This window comes from Phyllobates terribilis, unplaced genomic scaffold (genome assembly GCF_046119375.1).
Source record: "Phyllobates terribilis strain yellow unplaced genomic scaffold, ASM4611937v1 Scaffold_13__5_contigs__length_258822181, whole genome shotgun sequence".
NCBI lineage: Eukaryota > Metazoa > Chordata > Amphibia > Anura > Dendrobatidae > Phyllobates > Phyllobates terribilis.
In genome coordinates this window covers 220178563-220194709 of record NW_027362773.1, presented here as the reverse complement: position 1 = coordinate 220194709, position 16147 = coordinate 220178563, and the positions used below count along the sequence as shown (strand labels likewise).

Genomic DNA, 16147 nt, shown 5'->3' with positions numbered 1-16147 from the left:
TGATATCACAACAAGGACAGTTTTAAAATGTTGATGAAATCTGGCTAATAATTAGCGTGCTGGATCTATTAGCTGGAAAAAGGTTAGAAAAAAAGAAATTGCAAAACTTCTGCTCATCCAGAAGTCACTAAAGATTTTTCATGGTGTGCTAAAAGGTTCCATCGGAAAGATAATTCAAGTAGAGTTGGTGCAAATCAAAGTTCATATCCCAGTCAATCAGTCACGGCAGTGGTCTGTGTTCGCTGGAAAAAAGGAGGAGTTGCACCACATACCTGTTGGCACCCTCTGAGCTTTTTTTGATTGGTGGTGTGACGCACAAGTGACATTGCACCAGGCTGAATAATCAAAAGAAGATCTACAGTTGCTGTTAAGCTGGGTCTGCAAATCCGATCCAAAGATTGCAGACCATTTCCATGGGGGATAGACTTGGGAATGTGAAAAATTATCTACTCAGATAATTAGTCAAAATATTACATGAAGTTACACGTAGTCGGCAGGATTTGAACCTGCGCAGGGTGACCAAAATGGATTTCTAGTCCATCGCCTTAACCACTCGGCCACAACTACTCAGACACTGTTTCCTCCTTATGAGTTTCACGCCTTTTCTTATAGCACCATGATCAATATCAGTGATTATCCTTCTGGAAGATATTTCAGAAAATGGAAGATATCAATTGGAAACAAAATTCCAGGCCTCACTGAAATGTAAACATGTGATTTAAAGGTATCATCAATTGGAACCTTCTACAGTTCAAGGTTTTTCAAAATTCATAAGGTGGATTTCAAGTGACTTTGTTCCAAACACCTCCTGAAAAAGGCTTTGAAAATGCTCAAAAGTTTGAACAGATTCATTTCCATGCAAAAAGACTTGCTGTTCATATGATCAGGTATTGAGCGTCTTTTAACCTCATCAAGTTTCCCAAAACGCCAAGCGGTTAACAGAAGTGAGCATATCATTTTTCAGGTATATTTTGATTGCTTTATACTTGCAATACACGTCAATGAGAAGGTTAGAAAGACCCCTGGAAGATTCCTGAGTGACGTTCGCAGCATTTTGCGAGCAAATAAAAAACAAAAACAAACTCAATCGATGCCCAAAACAATTCTTAGAGAAACATCACCAAACCATGTTTACAAAAATGATGGAAAACACTAAAAAGGGTGATTCAGAAATCGAATCGCTGTTGTTTCTTGAAGCTGTTTTGGCTTGAAATCCTTGTCAGTTTCAACCACCTGGAAAATGTGTCATGCGAACATTGGCACAAGTCATAGAGTACAGTTGCTTGGTGTGACATAGATGGTATGAGTTTTGCTTCATGAAGTCAAGTTTAACTTTTGAGTTAAACTTTCTTGATAGATAGATCTTTTTTGCCGTGTGGATTTTAACTTTCTCTTTTTATGTTAAACCATGTGCATTGGCAATTTGTGAGTGAGCAGAAAAGATAAAACCGCTGTGCACAAAAAAATTCTCAGGTTTCACTGAGATTTGAACTCAGATCACTGGATTCAGAGTCCAGAGAGCTAACCATTACACCATGGAACCATAAGACTAATAGAGCTGGCTGGATTTTCTTTTGAAAACGGTAAAAGACCACTTGTAAATTGTGGAAATGTGAGAAATTCCCTCTGAATTCAGTGATCTGAGTTCAAATCTCAGTGGAACCTGGGAAATTCATGCATTATGATGAATACAGGTTTTAAAGCTATTATGCAAATATATATCTAATACACGGTGGTAAATTAATATCTCCTCCCTTTTTATTCCACAAGTGTGCTTAAAGTTCCATGATATCACAACAAGGACAGTTTTAAAATGTTGATGAAATCTGGCTAATAATTAGTGTTGAGCCACCCCCGTAGTATTCGAGTTCGGTTCGGTTCGTCGAACACCCGTGTGTTCGTCGAACTGTTCGTCGAACACCTTCGAACACCATTAAAACCAATGGCAGGCAAACAAAAACACATAGAAACACATAGAAAACACCTTCAAAGGTGTCCAAAAGCTGACAAACTGCTCAGAAGACACAACTAACACATGGAAAAGTGGCAAGTACATATAGTCATGCGAAAAGAAAAGAGGTGGAGGAGTAAAAGGAGGGGGAGACACAGATATAGGCATGTCATGCCCTTCTAAAATCCAAAAAGTGAGAAGCCGACACGTTCAGTCCGCTCCTGCCCGTGCCACCTCCGTGTCGCCGGGTTTGTGCCAGAGCCGCGGTGAGCCCTGACGGCCAGCCCCCCTCTCCCAATACTGGTGCCTGTCCGCTGGTGGGTCGAGCGAGCCCCCCTGTGGTGGAGGCAGCTCTAAGCTTTTTAATATAAATTGTCTCTCTAATTTGAATGAATACACTTTAAATCCATTTACAAGGATCTATTGGAGGGCAAGTCTCATGCCAGCAGCCGCGTAATTCCAGCTCCAGTAGCATCCACTAAAGCTGCTGCAGTTAAAAAGCTTTTATAAGGATCGAGCTCGGCTGTCCACCGCAAGGCATCCTACTGCCAGTCCCAGCCCCTATGCCTTGGGGTGCCTCCCGATGCTCTTCACTGAGTATCCCGTGGTCCCGAAGCATTTCCTTTGAAAAAATTAAGTGTCCAAACTACAGGTGGTGTAGCTTGCTTAACAGCCGGGATAATCCGCTGACTAGCAGACACTGCTACTAGGCACAAAGTATTTCCTGGGCTAGATGCAGTTAAAAATTTGTAATTAGATACTCTCGTTGGATGCTGAGAAAGCATTCCATAGAGTCTCCTGGCACGCCATATATGATTCTCTTAAAAAGCTTGGGGTAGGGGTCTAGGGGACCCTTTTATAGCCAAAATCACGGCTCTGTATCACAATACGTCACCTAGGCTGAAGATAAATGGAACTGTAGCAACCTGAGGGCTCGGTTGCTACAGAGGTATTGCACCTCACCCAGAGGTGTGATATCTCACTCTCAGGTAAGGATGGAGTGTGGATCAGGACCCGACACCTGCATGCATTACACCACATTGCCGTGGGGCAGGGCGACCAATATGCCTTTGAGAAGGGCACGACAGTCCCTGTCCCTGGCTGGAGTGGGGGGAGGGAACACTGAGGAAGGGGAACCCTGTAGTGCAGGAGCAGGGAGGAAGCAGTTCCTGGGTGCATTGAGAAGGGACTATAAAAGGTGTGCACCATCTTAGTTCAGTGCAGAGAAGTCTGAGCAGAAGTGGCAGGGAGCAGGGGCTATGCATGAGCTCTGCTCCGGAGGCGGGCCTAGTAACAGAGGCCCAGGCCTGGAAGAGGGAGAAGGAAGAAAGAGGAGCGGAGAAGGCTCCAGGAACGAGGAATGAAGGGATCCCAGGGGTGCGGACGGGCGAGTCGGCACCGCACGCCCGAATCCACCTGCGTGGAGGGGTCAGGCCAAAGGGGGAGACCGGTCCCCGAAACTAGTGGAGGCAGGAAACGACCCTCAGCTAGAAACCGGAGGCTGTGACATTTTATGTGGCGCAGCCCCTCGCTACACCCGCTAGGAAGGCACCACATAGGGTCAGTGAAACTGGCGCCAAGTTTACCAAGAGGAGGCCCGAGGCAGCCAGACAGAAGGGTTGGTAAGAAAGGCCAGACAAAGGACACACAAAGGTGGTCCTGTGAAGCGCTCCAAAGTTATCTGGGAGTTGTCTGAGCCCCTCACCTGGTGAGCACAGTACGACGTGGGCAGCTGTTACCTGCAGACATGGTCTGGATAATAAGAACTGTGAGTAAAGGCCCTGGACTGCATCACTGACTCCGTGTCGTTACTGCTGCTGCCCTGCACCATCACCCCCATCCTCCGCATACACTGCCCTGAGGCTATACTCCTCCCGTGGGGAGTTATGCTACGCTCTGCTGCACCCACAACACCAGCCTCAGCGGTCTGCCCTGTAGCGGCGGTTCACTCTGACCGCAATCCACGGGTGGCATAGTCGGACATTTAAACATCAAAACCACATAAATAGTTCCGGCACTGGTTTGACCACCCTGAGCCACGGAACCGGGTCGCCGCCACGAAGACTACAACTACCAGCATCCACCAAAAAGGGTCCGGCTCCGGGTGTCCCAAGGCCCAGGGGGTGCATCAGAACATTTTCATCACCTTTCACAATCACCAATGGGACAAGGCAGGGATGTCCTCTGTCCCCTCTCTTATACATCCTAGTGACGGAGCACCTGCTCTCATCAATTCGCCATAACCCCAATATTAGGTGGATTGAGGTGGGAGGCACCGAGTACAAGTGCTCTCTATTTGCTGATGATGTCCTAGTATATATCACTCAATCACATATATCCATCCATGCTGTTATGGCTGAAATAGATCACTTTGTTACATGGTCAAATTTTAAAATCAATGCAGCGAAGTCTGAGGCCCTCGATGTCTCCCTCCCCAAATCCATATAGGATTCCATCCAGTCCAACTTTCCCTTTGCCTGGCCCTCACAGGGTATCAAATACTTAGGAATTCCTATTCATAGAGACCTCTCGCATCTATGTTATCTTAATTTTGGGCCCTTTATTGAACAACTGCATACAGACCACGGTTGGCAAGTTAGAACTGTAAGATTCACTACGTGAACCACTGGTGTTTTGTGGAAAAGCACATGTACACTGTGTTCCAAATTATTATGCAATAAGTGTTTAGGAGTGATAAGGTAAGAATTTTTTTGTTTGTCAGTTAAACTCATTGATGGTGATGTGTGTCAGGGCTCTTTAAATCACTGTAAGCAACTGCAGACACCTGTGCTAATTAGTTTGGCAGGTGTGTCCAATGAAAGGCAAAACTACTTAAGAAGGCTGTCTCACATTATTAAGCAGCCTACATTTTCTGCCAAAATGGGAAAGAAAAAGGATGTGTCGGCTGCTGAGAAGCAACAAATTGTGGAGTGTTTAGGTCAAGGCATGACTACAATCAACATTGTGCGATGATCAGGATGAAGTGTCTTGGCAATCACGAAGTATGTAGCTGATTCACAGTACACACGTGTGCGTGCTGATAAGGGCAAATTGAGGACTCTTTCCTACAGGCAATTACGTCAGGTTAAAAGAGCAGCGCCAAAAAGCCTTGTCATAGCAGCAGACAAGTTTTTGAAGCTGCTGGTGCCTCCAACGTCCCCCGAACAACAAGATGCAGGGTCCTTCAGAGGTTTGCAGCTGTGCATACGCCATCCTGTCGACCTCCTCTATCCACTTCACACAAGCAGAAACGGCTCCAGTGGGCTAAACATTACATGAAGACTGATTTCAAAACTGTTTTGTTCACGGATGAGTGTCGTGCAGCGCTCGATGGTCCAGATGGATGGAGTGGAGGATGGCTGGTTGATGGACACCCCACGCAAACATGGCTACAGCGCCAACAAGGAGGAGGTGGAGTAATGTTTTGGGCTGGAATCAAGGGGAAAGAGATTGTCGGCCCCTTTAGGATCCCTGAAGGCGCTAAAGATGAACTCCATAATGTATGTGGATTTTCTCAAACAGCACTTCCTGCCATGGTTCAAGAAGAAGAACAGTGTATTTCACAGCAAGATCATTTTTTTGCATGATAATGCACCATCTCATGCTGCACATAAAACATCTGCATCTCTGGCTGATATGGGCATAAAAGGGGACAAACTTATGGTGTGACCCCCATGCTCCCCTGACCTCTACCCCATTCAGAACCTCTGGAGCATCATCAAAAGGAGTGTCTATGATGGCGGGAGGCAGTTCACATCTAAGCAACAGCTCTGGGAGGGTATTCTGTCCTCATGCAAAACAATTGAAGCAGAAACCATCCAAAACCTGACAAATTCAATGGACGAGAGAGTTCAGAAGCTCCTTTCGAACAAGGGGTCCTATGTGAAAATGTAACATCACCTAGAATAAAGTTTTGAGTTTAAAACTGTTTGATTTCAGTTTCTAATAACCTGCTAATGCTTATAATTTCAAAAATGACAAATTTTTTGGTCTTTATTAAAATGAAAAGGTTGATCGAAAAGTTTGGGGGATCTAAGAGTGTGGCAACCCAGTAGTCATGATTACTTCGTATTCTAACAATATGAGGGTCATGTTGCAGGTAGTGCAGCAAGAAGGCACTTATGTGTCTTGCCCATCTCGGAGCCCCAAAATTATTTTCCGGGCGAGATGCAGCTAAACATGATTAGTAATTTTAAATCTGGTGGAGCTTATTATAGATGGCCTAATAGAATCAGTGCTGCACACTGCTACAAAGCCCAAATTATTTTCCAGCCAAGATACAGATAAACATGATTAGTAATTTGAAAGCATAAAACGTTTGGTAGGGTCATTTTAACCAATCATCAAGCTTTTACTCTCCCCAGGATGACACAGGGGTAGAAAAGTCGTTTCGGATCCATGATTTGTTCATCTTTATGAACGTGAGTCTGTCTACATTATCAGTGGAGAGCCGCTTATCTGTCAGTACACCACCAGCAGCGCTGAACACACGTTCAGACAGAACGCTGGCTGCGGGGCATGACAAGATCTCCAAGGCGTAAGTGGCTAGCTCCGGCCATTTATCCAGATTGGAAGCCCAAAAAGAGCAAGGGTCCAGTGACACAGTCATGGCTTCAATGTTTACTTGGAGATACTCCTGTACCATCGTCTCTAGGCGTTGACTATGTATCAGACTTCTTGTCTCCTGTGGCCTTGCAAAGGATGGGCTAAAAAAGTGGTGAATTGATTCCGCAAAATTGATGTTACCAGCAGATACTGTGGTTCTGTTACGGTTTGAGTGCTGAACACTTGACGGTCCCACAGTTGGCAAGTTGGAACTGTGAGATTCACTACGTGCACCACTGGTGTTTTGTGGAAAAGCACATGTAAGATTCTGCAACAGTCTCTGCTGATACTCCTGCATGCGTGCATCCCTTTCTATGGCAGGAATAATTTCTCCAAATGTACTTTTGTACCGGGGATCTAACAGTGTGGCAACCCAGTAGTCAGGATTATTTCTAATTCTCACAATTCGAGGGTCATGTTGCAGGTAGTGCAGCAAGAAGGCACTCATGTGTGTTGCGCATCCAGGAGCATGAAGTCCCTGTTGTGTTGGTGGCGAGGTAACAATCATGCTTCCTTCCTCTGTCCTCTCCCCCCAACCTCGGACAACAGAAATGTGATCAAGGTCTCCCTCATCTGATGAGTCTTCCATCAGTTCGTCCTCCACTTCTTCCTGGGCTCCTGCACCTTCCTCACTAGTTTGGCTGCTACCATGCGCCCTGGTAAAACCATCTCCCCCACCCTCAGATGCCTGCCGCCTTGGTGCTGCCGACAGTCTGGACCTTGCAGATTTTAGCCCTTCCGCATACAACTCCTCCTCCTCTACTTCCTCCACCTCCTCTTGTGCCACCACCTGACTCCGAATTCTGTTTAACATTGTGCTCCAGCATGTAAATCACCGGAATAGTCATGCTGATAATGGCATCGTCAGCACTAAACATCTTCGTCGCCATTTCAAAACTGTGCAGAAGGGTGCATAGGTCCCTGATCTGAGACCACTCCTCCAGCGTGATTTGCCCCGCCTCTGGATCTCGTTGGCCCAGGCTATACGTCAGAACGTATTGCACCAGGGCTTGTCGGTGCTGCCACAGTCGCTGCAACATGTGCAGAGTTGAATTCCACCGGGTAGGCACATCGCATTTTAGCCGGTGAAGTGGCAGGCTCAACGACTTCTGTAGAGATGTAAGTCGCTGAGCTGCGGGATGCAAACGGTGGAAGTGAGCACACAGCGACCGTGCCCTCTGCAGAAGGTCATCTAGTCTGGGATAGTGGGCTAAAAATTGCTGGACAACCAGGTTCAACACGTGAGCCATACAAGGCACGTGTGTGACATTGCCCCGGCGAAGGGCCGCACCCAGGTTTGCAGCATTGTCGCACACGGCCTTCCCTGGTTTCAGGTCCAGTGGAGACAACCATTCATGAAATTGGTTCTCCAGAGCTGACCACAATTCCTCAGCTGTGTGACTCACATTTCCCAGACATTTCAAAGTAAAAACCGCCTGATGACGTTGAGCCCTACTGCCAGCATAGTAAGGAGGTGTGCAGGATCCCTTCTGCGCAGTTAGAAAGCTTGTGGCATGACCAGACAGGCTTTGGGTGCAGGTGGAAGACTGAGAGGAGGTTGGGGAGGCAGAAGCAGTGGAGGAACTTTGGCATAAAGAGGATTGACGCACAACTCGTGGGGACGGCAAGACTTGGACAGCAGCCCCTTGTCCTGCTGTCACCATAGTTACCCAGTGCCCAGTCAGCGACATGTAACGCCCCTGTCCATGCCTACTCGTCCAAGTGTCTGTGGTGAAATGCACCCTGTCACACACAGAGTTTCTCAAAGAAGCGGTGATGTTGTGTGCGACATGCTGGTGGAGCGCAGGCACACCTTTCTTTGAGAAGTAGTGCCGACTGGGCATCTGGTACTGGGACACTGCGACGGACATAAGGTCTCGAAAATCCTCTGAGTCCACCAGGCAGAAAGGCAGCATTTCTGTAGCCAAGAGCTTGCAGATGGTGAAATTCAACCTCTTAGCTTTCTCATGGCTAGGAGGAAATGGTCTTTTACTTGTCCACATCTGAGGGACCGAGGGCTGGCTATTGTGCTTAGACGGGGTTGATAAGGGTGTCCCCGGCAAACTGCCGGTCTGTGAGGAAGATGCAGGCGGACATATTAGGTTGCCTTGATCCAAAGGTGGTGCTATCGATGTCGGACAGCGCTCAACACCAGCTGGTATTACCACCTCCAAAGAAAATGATGACCTGCCAATCACGCTGGCTGTTGCGGGTAAAGAGGTGGCAGGTCTGCGCCCCAAAACATGTGTGACTGCTGTCCCCCCAGTCACAGAGGATGAAGAGGACGCGGATGCACAAGATATGGCACACGGTGGTTGGCGCGGCCGGCTAGGCCGCATTGTAGCACACTGAGCTTCCCACTGCAACTTATGCTTCAAGTCCATGTGCCGGTTCATGCATGAAGTACTCAAACTATGTATTTTTTGGCCTCTACTTAGCTTTTGCTGACAAATGTTACAGATAACACGAGTTGGGTCATCTTTATCGATCTGAAAAAATGCCCAGGCTATGCAAGGCTTAGCACCCATGCGACCTGAAGAGCCACCACGACTTGTGGTGAGAGGCAGAGTTGTGTTTGAGGATGCAGTTGTTGACGTGCTTCCAGTACTACGTCTCTGTCCAGGAAGGCGCAACCTGACCTCGTCGTCACTAGCATCTTCCTCCACCTCCTCTGCTGACCTCATCTCTTGGCTGACTGTGGGATGACAGTAAGTGGGATCTCCAACCTCATCATCATCACCCTGTGCGTTATCACACCCGTCGTCCTCAGAGCCAACCTGTTCCTGCCCTGACAAAAAACTAAAGTTGTCGCTCCAATCAGGTGGTCTACATTATGAGGGTCTACATTATGGTCAGAACCTTCTGCGTCTGGTCCTGGATCCGACTCATAAAGATTCTGGGCATCAGTGCAGATCATTTCCTCGTCTGGATTCACAGAAGCGCTGGAGTCGACCTCTGATTCCCAGGCTATAGTATGAGTAAACAGCTCTGCAGACTCAACCATCTGTTCTACCTCATACTCAGACGGGCAGCTGGAGATTTGGGAGCTGTGAGGAAGCAAGTGCGATTGGGGTGACACCTTTGAGGACTGGAGTATTTGTGATGTTGAAGTTGATGTGGAGGAGAGCCCACTTAAATGAGCACTTGATATCCGTTGAAGCACCTGCTGTTTTTGTGCCTCATCTGGAATTTGTAGCGATTGGTGTGGCCGTAAGAAAGGGATCTTATCACATTGTCCGCTAAAAGAAGTAGACATTTTAGATTGGCTGGAAGATGGTCTTTCTTCTGCAGATGTTACTGTTGCTTTAACACCTACCCCACGGACACAACCTTTTTTCCCCTTCCCAACACGCCTATTCCCCTTTCCACCAGCAGCAGGCCTTTTTCCACTCATTTTGGTGGTTAACTAATTCACAACCCTGGAGTTGTTTGCACAAAAAAACAATGGATGGGAACCGAGCAGAGCTGAGTGGCCAAACTGTGGTATTAGGCCAAAACTATTGGCTGGGTTAGATGCAGAAAAAAATTATAGTCGATTTGCAACCTGATGGAGGTCAGTATAGATGGACTAATAGAAAAAGTCCCACACACAGCTAGAAGCCCAAATATTTTTTCAGAGGTAGATGCAGATAAAAATTATTTTTAATTTGCAACCTGATGGAGGTCAGTATAGATGGACTAATAGAGAAAGTCCCACACACTGCTAGAAGGCCAAATATTTTTTCAGAGCTAGATGCAGATAAAAATTATTTTTAATTTGCAACCTGATGGAGGTCAGTGTAGATGGACTAATAGAGAAAGTCCCACACACTGTTAGAAGGCCAAATATTTTTTCAGAGCTAGATGCAGATAAAAATTATTTTTAATTTGCAACCTGATGGAGGTCAGTATAGATGGACTAATAGAGAAAGTCCCACACACTGCTAGAAGGCCAAATATTTTTTCAGAGCTAGATGCAGAAAAAAATTATATTCAGTTTGCAACCTGATGGAGGTCAGTATAGATGGACTAATAGAACAAGTCCCACACACAGCTAGAAGGCCAAATATTTTTTCAGAGGTAGATGCAGATAAAAATTATTTTTAATTTGCAACCTCATGGAGGTCAGTATAGATGGACTAATAGAGAAAGTCCCACACACTGCTAGAAGGCCAAATATTTTTTCAGAGCTAGATGCAGATAAAAATTATTTTTAATTTGCAACCTGATGGAGGTCAGTATAGATGGACTAATAGAGAAAGTCCCACACACTGCTAGAAGGCCAAATATTTTTTCAGAGCTAGATGCAGAAAAAAATTATATTCAGTTTGCAACCTGATGGAGGTCAGTATAGATGGACTAATAGAACAAGTCCCACACACAGCTAGAAGCCCAAATATTTTTTCAGAGGTAGATGCAGAAAAAAATTATATTCAGTTTGCAACCTGATGGAGGTCAGTATAGATGGACTAATAGAACAAGTCCCACACACAGCTAGAAGCCCAAATATTTTTTCAGAGGTAGATGCAGATAAAAATTATTTATAATTTGCAACCTGATGGAGGTCAGTATAGATGGACTAATAGAGAAAGTCCCACATACTGCTAGAAGGCCAAATATTTTTTCAGAGGTAGATGCAGATAAAAATTATTTTTAATTTGCAACCTGATGGAGGTCAGTATAGATGGACTAATAGAGAAAGTCCCACACACTGCTAGAAGGCCAAATATTTTTTCAGAGCTAGATGCAGAAAAAAATTATATTCAGTTTGCAACCTGATGGAGGTCAGTATAGATGGACTAATAGAACAAGTCCCACACACAGCTAGAAGCCCAAATATTTTTTCAGAGGTAGATGCAGATAAAAATTATTTTTAATTTGCAACCTGATGGAGGTCAGTATAGATGGACTAATAGAGAAAGTCCCAAACACTGCTAGAAGGCCAAATATTTTTTCAGAGCTAGATGCAGAAAAAAATTATATTCACTTTGCAACCTGATCGAGGTCAGTATAGATGGACTAATAGAACAAGTCCCACACACTGCTAGAAGCCCAAATATTTTTTCAGAGCTAGATGCAGAAAAAAATTATATTCAATTTGCAACCTGATGGAGGTCAGTATAGATGGACTAATAGAATGATGCTATGCCCAAAAGATTTTACTTCACTAGGTGCAGTAAAAAAATTGGTATTCTATACACAGGTGGTATATCTTGCAACACAGATAGGCTACTCCACTGACTAACACACTCTGCAATACTCCAAAAAGGATTAGCTTTGCTAGATTCAGCCAAATGCTGTGAAAAAAACTTGCACAGCACTGGCACAGACCTGCCTGGCAAAAACTGATAGGAACTGATGTAACCTAGTCCTGAAAAGGACTGCAATTACAATTAGTCTTTACTCCCACAATCTATCTATTTAAGAGCACAGACCTGCCTGATAAAAGTCGTAGGAAATGCTGCAACCTAGTCCTTAAAAGGACTGCAATCACAACTATTCCCTACTCCCAAGCTATCTGTAGATTTGTGCGAAAATTGGCTTGAAATTAACAAGGTATAGCGCACACAGCAACAGAGGTGCCGTCTAACACGCAGCTGCAGCAGTGAGAAAATGGTGGCGATGGGGAAAATGGCTTGGTCTTATAGGGCAAGGACATGTGACATACACTGCCAATGACACATGAACATGCTTGTGTGAAAAACAGCAGTTCGCTCCGTGTGTGCGCTGCTGATAGGCTGACAGACTGCACCTCCCCACTGCAAATGCGGGAAAGAGAAAAAAAAATGGAGATCTTCATTATTCCTGCAGAGATCCATCCCCTGCCCCTCCCCCCACCCCGCTGTACACTCAAACTGCATATTAACATTAATTTTCATCATTACTGAGAAAAAATCCAGTTATGATTTTGGTGCACGACCAGTTATCGAACATAACCTCGAACAGCCGAATTTTTCTCAAATCGTTCATGTTCGCCGAACGGCTCGAACACTGCCCAAAACAGCTCGAATTTGAGATTGGCGAACAGTTAGAGTAGAACAACGCTCATCTCTACTAATAATTAGCGTGCTGGATCTATTAGCTGGAAAAAGGTTAGAAAAAAAGAAATTGCAAAACTTCTGCTCATCCAGAAGTCACTAAAGATTTTTCATGGTGTGCTAAAAGGTTCCATCGGAAAGATAATTCAAGTAGAGTTGGTGCAAATCAAAGTTCATATCCCAGTCCATCAGTCACGGCAGTGGTCTGTGTTCGCTGGAAAAAAGGAGGAGTTGCACCACATACCTGATGGCACCCTCTGGGCTTTTTTTGATAGGTGGTGTGACGCACAAGTGACATCGCACCAGGCTGAATAATCAAAAGAAGACCTACAGTTGCTGTTTAGCTGGGTCTACAAATCCGATCCAAAGATTTCAGACCATTTCCATGGGGGATAGACTTAGGAATGTGAAAAATTATCTACTCAGATAATTAGTCAAAATGTTACATGAATTTATACATAGTCGGCAGAATTTGAACCCGCGCGGGGAGACCCCAATGGATTTCTAGTCCATCGCCTTAACCACTCAGCCACAACTACTCAGACACTGTTTCCTCCTTTTCTTATAGCACCATGATCAATATCAGTGATTATCCTTCTGGAAGATATTTCAGAAAATGGAAGATATCAATTGGAAACAAAATTCCAGGCCTCACTGAAATGTAAACATCTGATTTAAAGGTATCATCAATTGGAACCTTCTACAGTTCAAGGTTTTTCAAAATTCATAAGGTGGATTTCAAGTGACTTTGTTCCAAACACCTCATGAAAAAGGCTTTGAAAATGCTCAAAAGTTTGAACAGATTCATTTCCATGCAAAAAGACTTGCTGTTCATATGATCAGGTATTGAGCATCTTTTAACCTCATCAAGTTTCCCAAAACGCCAAGCGGTTAACAGAAGTGAGCATATCATTTTTCAGGTATATTTTGCTTGCTTTATATTTGCAATACAAGTCAATGAGAAGGTTAGAAAGACCCCTGGAAGATTCCTGAGTGACGTTCGTAGCATTTTGCGAGCAAATAAAAAACAAAAACAAACTCAATCGATGCCCAAAACAAATCTTAGAGAAACATCACCAAACTATGTTTACAAAAATGATGGAAAACACTAAAAAGGGTGATTCAGAAATCGAATCGCTGTTGTTTCATGAAGCCGTTTTGGCTTGAAATCCTTGTCAGTTTCAACCACCTGGAAAAAGTGTCATGCGAACATTGGCACAAGTCATAGAGTACAGTTGCTTGGTGTGACATAGATGGTATGAGTTTTGCTTCATGAAGTCAAGTTTAACTTTTGAGTTAAACTTTCTTGATAGATAGATCTTTTTTGCCATGTGAATTTTAACTTTCTCTTTTTATGTTAAACCATGTGCAATGGCAAATTGAGAGTGAGCAGAAAAGATAAAACCGCTGTGCACAAAAAATTTCTCAGGTTCCACTGAGATTTGAACTCAAACCACTGGATTCAGAGTCCAGAGTGCTAACCATTACACCATGGAACCATAAGACTAACAGAGCTGGCTGGATTTTCTTTTGAAAACGGTAAAAGACCACTTGTAAATTGTGGAAATGTGAGAAATTCCCTCTGAATTCAGTGGTCTGAGTAAAAATCTCTGTGGAACCTGGGAAATTCATGCATTATGATGAATACAGGTTTTAAAGCTGTTCTGCAAATGTATATCTAATACACAGTGGTAAATTAATATCTCCTCCCTTTTTATTCCACAAGTGTGCTTAAAGTTCCATGATATCACAACAAGGACAGTTTTAAAATGTTGATGAAATCTGGCTAATAATTAGCGTGCTGGATCTATTAGCTGGAAAAAGGTTAGAAAAAAAAAAAATGCAAAACTTCTGCTCATCCAGAAGTCACTAAAGATTTTTCATGGTGTGCTAAAAGGTTCCATCGGAAAGATAATTCAAGTAGAGTTGGTGCAAATCAAAGTTCATATCCCAGTCCATCAGTCATGGCAGTGGTCTGTGTTCGCTGGAAAAAATGAAGAGTTGCACCACATACCTGATGGCACCCTCTAGGCTTTTTTTGATTGGTGGTGTGACGCACAAGTGACATCGTACCAGGCTGAATAATCAAAAGAAGACCTACAGTTGCTGTTAAGCTGGGTCTACAAATCCGATCCAAAGATTGCAGACCATTTCCATGGGGGATAGACTTGGGAATGTGAAAAATTATCTACTCAGATAATTAGTCAAAATGTTACATGAAGTTAGACGTAGTCAGCAGGATTTGAACCTGCGCGGGGAGACCCCCAATGGATTTCTAGTCTATCGCCTTAACCACTCGGCCACAACTACTCAGACACTGTTTCATTCTTATGAGTTTCACTCCTTTTCTTATAGCACCATGATCAATATCAGTGATTATCCTTCTGGAAGATATTTCAGAAAATGGAAGATTTCAATTGGAAACAAAATTCCAGGCCTCACTGAAATGTAAACATCTGATTTAAAGGTATCATCAATTGGAACCTTCTACAGTTCAAGGTTTTTCAAAATTCATAAGGTGGATTTCGAGTGACTTTGTTCCAAACACCTCCTGAAAAAGGCTTTGAAAATGCTCAAAAGTTTGAACAGATTCATTTCCATGCAAAAATACCTGCTGTTCATATGATCAGGTATTGAGCATCTTTTAACCTCATCAAGTTTCCCAAAACGCTAAGCGGTTAACAGAAGTGAGCATATCATTTCTCAGGTATATTTTGCTTGCTTTATACTTGCAATACAAGTCAATGAGAAGGTTAGAAAGACCCCTGGAAGGTTCCTGAGTGACGTTCGCAGCATTTTGCGAGCAAAAAAAAAACGAAAACAAACTCAATCGATGCCCAAAACAATTCTTAGAAAAACATCACCAAACTATATTTACAAAAATGCTGGAAAACACTAAAAAGGGTGATTCAGAAATAGAATCGCTGTTGTTTCTTGAAGCCGTTTCGGCTTGAAATCCTTGTCAGTTTCAACCACCTGGAAAAAGTGTCATGCGAATATTGGCACAAGTCATAGAGTACAGTTGCTTGGTGTGACATAGATGGTATGAGTTTTGCTTCATGAAGTCAAGTTTACAATTTGAGTTAAACTTTCTTGATAGATAGATCTTTTTGCCATGTGGATTTTAACTTTCTCTTTTTATGTTAAACCATGTGCATTGGCAAATTGAGAGTGAGCAGAAAAGCTAAAACCGCTGTGCACAAAAAATTTCTCAGGTTCCACTGAGATTTGAACTCAAATAAATGGATTCAGAGTCCAGAGTGCTAACCATTACACCATGGAACCATAAAACTAATAGAGCTGGCTGGATTTTATTTTGAAAACGGTAAAAGACCACGTGTAAATTGTGGAAATGTGAGAAATTCCCTCTGAATTCAGTGATCTGAGTTCAAATCTCAGTGGAACCTGGGAAATTCATGCATTATGATGAAAACAGGTTTTAAAGCTGTTCTGCAAATGTATATCTAATACACAGTGGTAAATTAATATCTCCTCCCTTTTTATTCCACAAGTGTGCTTAAAGTTCCATGATATCACAACAAGGACAGTTTTAAAATGTTGATGAAATCTGGCT

General features: G+C 43.8%; 5 non-coding genes across 5 annotated transcripts; all 5 read right to left on the bottom strand.

The window, feature by feature from the left end:
• Positions 1-485: 485 nt before the first annotated feature.
• Positions 486-567, bottom strand: TRNAS-AGA (transfer RNA serine (anticodon AGA)). The gene has a single exon. It is a non-coding gene; the product is annotated as a tRNA-Ser (tRNA).
• Positions 568-1471: 904 nt separating this feature from the next.
• On the bottom strand, positions 1472-1543 carry TRNAQ-CUG (transfer RNA glutamine (anticodon CUG)). Its single transcript has one exon. It is a non-coding gene; the product is annotated as a tRNA-Gln (tRNA).
• An 11487-nt stretch (positions 1544-13030) lies between these two features.
• Positions 13031-13112, bottom strand: TRNAS-AGA (transfer RNA serine (anticodon AGA)). The gene has a single exon. It is a non-coding gene; the product is annotated as a tRNA-Ser (tRNA).
• An 888-nt stretch (positions 13113-14000) lies between these two features.
• On the bottom strand, positions 14001-14072 carry TRNAQ-CUG (transfer RNA glutamine (anticodon CUG)). The gene has a single exon. It is a non-coding gene; the product is annotated as a tRNA-Gln (tRNA).
• A 728-nt stretch (positions 14073-14800) lies between these two features.
• Positions 14801-14883, bottom strand: TRNAS-AGA (transfer RNA serine (anticodon AGA)). The gene has a single exon. It is a non-coding gene; the product is annotated as a tRNA-Ser (tRNA).
• Between the last annotated feature and the right edge of the window lie 1264 nt (positions 14884-16147).